The sequence below is a fragment of the Ranitomeya variabilis genome, chromosome 2 (genome assembly GCF_051348905.1).
Source record: "Ranitomeya variabilis isolate aRanVar5 chromosome 2, aRanVar5.hap1, whole genome shotgun sequence".
Lineage (NCBI taxonomy): Eukaryota > Metazoa > Chordata > Amphibia > Anura > Dendrobatidae > Ranitomeya > Ranitomeya variabilis.
The window spans coordinates 528,337,873-528,344,936 of record NC_135233.1 but is presented as its reverse complement, the minus strand read 5'-3'; positions in this window follow the sequence as shown (position 1 = coordinate 528,344,936).

Genomic DNA, 7,064 nt, shown 5'->3' with positions numbered 1-7,064 from the left:
TCAGAGTGCTATGCAAACTGGCAGATCACCGATCTGTATTGTCCCCCCCTGGGGCAAAGTAAAAAAGTAAAAAAAAAAAATTCCACATGTGTAAAAAAAAATAAAAAAAAATATTCCAAAATAATGAAAAAAAAAAAAAAATATTATTCCCATAAATACATTTCTTTATCTAAATAATAAAAAAAAACAATAAAAGTACACATATTTAGTATCGCCGCGTCCGTAACGACCCCACCTATAAAACTGCCCCACTAGTTAACCCCTTCAGTAAACACCGTAAGAAAAAAAAAAAAAAAACGAGGCAAAAAACAACGCTTTATTACCATACCGCCGAACAAAAAGTGGAATAACACGCGATCAAAAAGACTGATATAAATATCCATGGTACCGCTGAAAACGTCATCTTGTCCCGCAAAAAACAAGCCGCCATACAGCATCATCAGCAAAAAAATAAAAAAGTTATAGTCCTGAGAAAAAAGCGATACCAAAATAATTATTTTTTCTATAAAATAGTTTTTATCGTATAAAAGCGCCAAAACATAAAAAAAATGATATAAATGAGATATCGCTGTAATCGTACTGACCCGAAGAATAAAACTGCTTTATCAATTTTACCAAACGCGGAACGGTATAAACGCCTCTCCCAAAAGAAATTCAGGAATTGCTGGTTTTTGGTCATTCTGCCTCACAAAAATCGGAATAAAAAGCGATCAAAAACGGTCACGTGTCCGAAAATGTTACCAATAAAAACGTCAACTCGTCCCGCAAAAAACAAGACCTCACATGACTCTGTGGAGCAAAATGTGGAAAAATTATAGCTCTCAAAATGTGGAGACGCAAAAACTTTTTTGCTATAAAAAGCGTCGCTGGTTTCACACTTGCGTTTTTGTCTGCAGCGTTTTTTGCACAAAAAAACGCATGCGTTTTTTTCCCTATATTTAACATTGAAAACGCATGCGTTTTTTTTTGTACACGTTTGGTCGCGTTTTCAAACGCATGCGGTTTTTTTCTGCATGCGTTAATTTTCAGAAATACAACCTGCAGTATTTTCTTGGTGTTTTTAAGCACATGCGTTTGCGTTAAAAACGCATGCATTTTTATCGAAAAAAAACAGAAAACACACTGAAAAGCCACCCACCACCATCATTGTGATAAAGGGATCCAAACCCTAACCCTAACTCTACCCCTAACCTCACCCCTAACCGTTTAATGAACATTTTCTGACAGTCATAGTGCCACGTATTTCAGTGCCACGTATTCCAGTGCCACGTATTTCAGTGCCACGTATTTCAGTGCCACGTATTTCAGTGCCATGTATTTCAGTGCCATGTATTTCAGGGCAACGTATCACGTATTTCAGTGCCACGTGTTTCAGTGCCACGTATTTCAGTGCCACGTATCACGTAATTCAGTGCCACGTATCACGTATTTCAGTGCCACATATTTTAGTACCACGTATTTCAGTTGCACGCGTTTCAGTGCCACGTATTTCAGTGCCACGTATTTCAGTGCCACGTATTTCAGTGCCACGTATCACGTATTTCAGTGCCACGTGTTTCAGTGCCACGTATCACATATTTCAGTGCCACGTATTTAAGTGCCACGTATTTAAGTGCCACGTATTTCAGTGCCACGTATTTCAGTGCCACGTATTTCAGTGCCACGTATTTAAGTGCCACGTATCACATATTTCAGTGCCACGTATTTAAGTGCCACATATTTAAGTGCCACGTATTTCAGTGCCACGTATTTCAGTGCCACGTATTTCAGTGCCACGTATTTCAGTGCCACGTATCACGTATTTCAGTGCCACGTGTTTCAGTGCCACGTATTTAAGTGCCACGTATCACATATTTCAGTGCCACGTATTTAAGTGCCACGTATTTAAGTGCCACGTATTTCAGTGCCACGTATTTCAGTGCCCCGTATTTAAGTGCCACGTATTTAAGTGCCACGTATTTAAGTGCCACGTATTTCAGTGCCACGTATTTCAGTGCCACGTATTTCAGTCACGTTTAGGGTTAGGGTTAGGGGTAGGGTTAGGGCTAGGGTTGGAGGTAAAGTTAGGGTTGGGGCTAAAGTTAGGGTTGGGGCTAAAGTTAGGGTTAGGGTTTGGATTACATTTACGTTTGGATTAGGGTTGGGATTAGAATTATGGCTGTGTCAGGGCTAGGGGTGTGGTTAGGGTTACCGTTGGGATTAGGGTTAGGGGTGTGTTTGGGTTAGGGTTTCAGGTAGAATTGGGGAGTTTCCACTGTCCAGGCACATCAGGGGCTCTCCAAGCGCGACATGGCGTCCAATCTCAATTCCAGCCAATTCTGCGTTGAAAAAGTAAAACAGTGCTCCTTCCCTTCCGAGCTCTCCCGTGCGCCCAAAAAGGGGTTTACCCCAACATATGTGTTATCAGCGTACTCGGGACAAATTGAACAACAACTTCTGGGGTCCAAGCTCTCTTGTTATCCTTAGGAAAATAAAAATTTGGGGGGCTAAAAATCATTTTTGTGGGAAAAAAAAGATGTTTTATTTTCACGGCTCTGCGTTATAAACTGTAGTGAAACACTTGGGGGTTCAAAGTTCTCACAACACATCTAGATAAGTTCCTTGGGAGGTCTAGTTTCCAATATGGGGTCACTTGTGGGGGGTTTGTACTGTTTGGGTACATCAGGGGCTCTGCAAATGCAACGTGACGCCTGCAGACCAATCCATTTAAGGCTGCATTCCAAATGGCGCTCCTTCCCTTCCGAGCTCTGTCATGCACCCAAACAGTGGTTCCCCCCCACATATGGGGTATCAGCGTACTCAGGACAAATTGGACAACAACTTTTGGGGTCCAATTTATCCTGTTACCCTTGTGAAAATACAAAACTGGGGGCTAAAAAATCATTTTTGTGAAAAAAAAAAAGAATTTTTATTTTCACGGATTTGCGCTATAAACTTTAGTGAAACACTTGGGGGTTCAAAGTTCTCAAAACACATCTAGATAAGTTCCTTGGGAGGTCTAGTTTCCAATATGGGGTCACTTGTGGGGGGTTTGTACTGTTTGGGTACATCAGGGGCTCTGCAAATGCAACGTGACGGCTGCTGACCAATCCATTTAAGTCTGCATTCCAAATGGCGCTCCTTCCCTTCCGAGCTCTGTCATGCGCCCAAACAGTGGTTCCCCCCCACATATGGGGTATCAGCGTACTCAGGACAAATTGGAAAACAAATTTTGGGGTCCAATTTATTCTGTTACCCTTGTAAAAATACAAAGCTGGGGGCTAAAAAATCATTTTTGAGAAAAAAAAAAAAATATTTTCACGGCTCTGCGTTATAATCTGTAGTGAAACACTTGGGGGTTCAAAGCTCTCAAAACACATCTAGATAAGTTCCTTAGGGGGTCTACTTTCCAAAATGGTGTCACTTGTAGGGAGTTTCAATGTTTAGGCACATCAGGGGCTCTCCAAACGCAACATGGCGTCACATCTCAATTCCAGTCAATTTTGCATTGAAAAGTCAAATGGCGCTCCTTCCCTTCCAAGCTCTGCCATGCGCCCAAACAATGGTTTACACCCACATATGGGGTATCATCGTACTCAGGACAAATTGCACAACATTTTTTGGGGTCCAATTTCTTCTCTTACCCTTGGGAAAATAAAAAATTGGGGGCAAAAAGATCATTTTTGTGAAAAAATATGATTTTTTATTTTTACGGCTCTGCATTATAAACTTCTGTGAAGCACTTGGTGGGTCAAAGTGCTCACCACACATCTAGATAAGTTCCTTAGGGGGTCTACTTTCCAAAATGGTGTCACTTGTAGGGAGTTTCAATGTTTAGGCACATCAGGGGCTCTCCAAACGCAACATGGCGTCACATCTCAATTCCAGTCAATTTTGCATTGAAAAGTCAAATGGCGCTCCTTCCCTTCCAAGCTCTGCCATGCGCCCAAACAATGGTTTACACCCACATATGGGGTATCATCGTACTCAGGACAAATTGCACAACATTTGTTGGGGTCCAATTTCTTCTCTTACCCTTGGGAAAATAAAAAATTGGGGGCGAAAATATCATTTTTGTGAAAAAATATGATTTTTTATTTTTACGGCTCTGCATTATAAACTTCTGTGAAGCACTTGGTGGGTCAAAGTGCTCACCACACATCTAGATAAGTTCCTTAGGGGGTCTACTTTCCAAAATGGTGTCACTTGTAGGGAGTTTCAATGTTTAGGCACATCAGGGGCTCTCCAAACGCAACATGGCGTCCCATCTCAATTCCAGTCAATTTTGCATTGAAAAGTCAAATGGCGCTCCTTCCCTTCCAAGCTCTGCCATGCGCCCAAACAATGGTTTACACCCACATATTGGGTATCATCGTACTCAGGACAAATTGCACAACATTTTTTGGGGTCCAATTTCTTCTCTTACCCTTGGGAAAATAAAAAATTGGGGGCGAAAAGATCATTTTTGTGAAAAAATATGATTTTTTATTTTTACGGCTCTGCATTATAAACTTCTGTGAAGCACTTGGTGGGTCAAAGTGCTCACCACACATCTAGATAAGTTCCGTAGGGGGTCTACTTTCCAAAATGGTGTCACTTGTAGGGAGTTTCAATGTTTAGGCACATCAGGGGCTCTCCAAACGCAACATGGCGTCCCATCTCAATTCCAGTCAATTTTGCATTGAAAAGTCAAATGGCGCTCCTTCCCTTCCAAGCTCTGCCATGCGCCCAAACAATGGTTTACACCCACATATGGGGTATCAGCGTACTCAGGACAAATTGCACAACATTTTTTGGTGTCCAATTTCTTCTCTTACCCTTGGGAAAATAAAAAATTGGGGGCGAAAATATCATTTTTGTGAAAAAATATGATTTTTTATTTTTACGGCTCTGCATTATAAACTTCTGTGAAGCACTTGGTGGGTCAAAGTGCTCACCACACATCAAGATAAGTTCCTTAGGGGGTCTACTTTCCAAAATGGTGTCACTTGTAGGGGGTTTCAGTGTTTAGGCACATCAGGGGCTCTCCAAACGCAACATGGCGTCCCATCTCAATTCCAGTCAATTTTGCATTGAAAAGTCAAATGGCGCTCCTTTCCTTCCGAGCTCTGCCATACGCCCAAACAGTGGTTTACCCCCACATATGGGGTATCAGCGTACTCAGGACAAATTGTACAACAACTTTCGGGGTCCATTTTCTCCTGTTACCCTTGGTAAAATAAAACAAATTGGAGCTGAAATAAATTTTGTGTGAAAAAAAGTTAAATGTTCATTTTTATTTAAACATTCCAAAAATTCCTGTGAAACACCTGAAGGGTTAATAAACTTCTTGAATGTGGTTTTGAGCACCTTGAGGGGTGCAGTTTTTAGAATGGTGTCACACTTGGTTATTTTCTATCATATAGACCCCTCAAAATGACTTCAAATGAGATGTGGTCCCTAAAAAAAAATGGTGTTGTAAAAATGAGAAATTGCTGGTCAACTTTTAACCCTTATAACTCCGTCACAAAAAAAAAATTTGGTTCCAAAATTGTACTGATGTAAAGTAGACATGTGGGAAATGTTACTTATTAAGTATTTTGCGTGACATATGTCTGTGATTTAAGGGCATAAAAATTCAAAGTTGGAAAATTGCAAAATTTTCAAAATTTTCGCCAAATTTCCATTTTTTTCACAAATAAACGCAAGTTATATCGAATAAATTTTACCACTAACATGAAGTACAATATGTCACGAGAAAACAATGTCAGAATCGCCAAGATCCGTCAAAGCGTTCCAGAGTTATAGCCTCATAAAGGGACAGTGGTCAGAATTGTAAAAATTGGCCCGGTCATTAACGTGCAAACCACCCTTGGGGGTGAAGGGGTTAAAGGAATATTACCATCTCCGCATTTCATACCAGAAACAGTAATAACTCATTAAGGCCAGTTGTTTGAAGTGAGTGCTCGCCTTTTAATATAATGTAATTTTTATTAAGAACTTGCTGTGCTTATTGATTTCCTAAAATATCTGCAAATCATATGGGACTCACTTTTCTGATACAATGCACAGTTGCACAAAAATGTTGCAACTATTGTTAGTTTTCACACCAGTTTGAAGCAGCTCAACAAAAATAGTGGTGGGAGAAGCCAGGGTGGTATGGGTCAAATTTAGAAAAAGTGCCAGCATTTCTTACACCAGAAATTCCAATATGGCCGGGGTCACAATTACCGTATGGAAAATCGGTCTGAGTCTTCCTGCCGAGAGTCGCACAAATGTTCTCTGTATGGTCATCTGTGTGTAATGCGTTTGCAATGTGATGATGTAATTTTTTCGCACTTATGTATCCATATGACATCTTTATGCAGTGCGATTGCTATCCGATTGCAATGAGATTTTAACATGAGCTGTTACATACAGTAATTCTCTGTCATTTACACATTGTTTTTAACCCCTTTCTGCCATTGGACATACTATGTCCATGTGGGGTGGACCCTAATTCCCAAGGACGGAATAGTACGTCCAGCGCGATCGGCCGCGCTCACAGGGGGAGCGTGGCCGATTGTGGTTGGGTGTCAGCTGCCTATCGCAGCTGACATCCGGCACTATGTGCCAGGAGCGGTCACGGACCGCCCCCGGCACATTAACCCCCGGCACACCGCGATCAAACATGATTGCGGTGTGCCGGCGGTATAGGGAAGCATCGCGCAGGGAGGGGGCTCCCTGCGGGATTCCCTGAGACCCCCGGAGCAACACGATGTGATCGCGTTGCTGCAAGGGTCTCTTACCTCCTATCCCTGCAGGCCCCGGATCCAAAATGGCTGCGGGGCTGCATCCGGGTCCTGCAGGGATTACTTCCGGGTGCAGACCAGGCTCTGGTAAGCCTGCAGCACTGTAAGTCAGATCGCCGATCTGAGAGAGTGCTGTGCAAACTGTCAGATCAGCTATCTGTGATGTCCCCCCCTGGGACAAAGTAAAAAAGTAAAAAAAAAAATTTCCACATGTGTAAAAAAAAAAAAAGAAAAAAAAAATTCCTAAATAAAGAAAAAAAATATATATTATTCCCATAAATACATTTCTTTATCTAAATAAAAAAAAATCAAACA